A 283-nucleotide genomic window follows, 5' to 3' on the forward strand; every position below is an offset into this window, starting at 1 on the left:
GGCCCCGCGCAAGTGGCTGGGATGCAGGCCAGACAGAGTGAAACGAAGTTAAAAGTGTTTTTGCTCCATGTGGAGCTCAAGGGTTACTCTGCCCTGTGCTTGGGATCTGGTTTCCTTCCCCAAAGTAGCAGGAGTAACAACCTGATGCCTAGAATGCTTTTCTGTCTCCTAAAATACCCTACTAGCAGTAGCCCTGTCGTCCCAGTTGTCTGGCTTTGTGCATGTGTTTTGTCACAGGGGAAGAGGCACAGTGGGAGCTTGGCTAGCGGTGGTTGAGCTGCAC

The 283-nt window shown here is 52.7% G+C and overlaps 1 protein-coding gene across 1 annotated transcript in view; it reads left to right on the forward strand.

Annotated features, from left to right (window-relative positions):
- NOL6 (nucleolar protein 6 (RNA-associated)) overlaps positions 1–283 on the forward strand; it is a gene marked incomplete at both ends in the record, with an annotated part of 16,153 nt that overhangs the window by 11,125 nt on the left and 4,745 nt on the right. The window lies entirely within an intron of this gene.

Source organism: Phaethon lepturus, unplaced genomic scaffold (genome assembly GCF_000687285.1).
Source record: "Phaethon lepturus isolate BGI_N335 unplaced genomic scaffold, ASM68728v1 scaffold24164, whole genome shotgun sequence".
NCBI classification, from domain to species: domain Eukaryota; kingdom Metazoa; phylum Chordata; class Aves; order Phaethontiformes; family Phaethontidae; genus Phaethon; species Phaethon lepturus.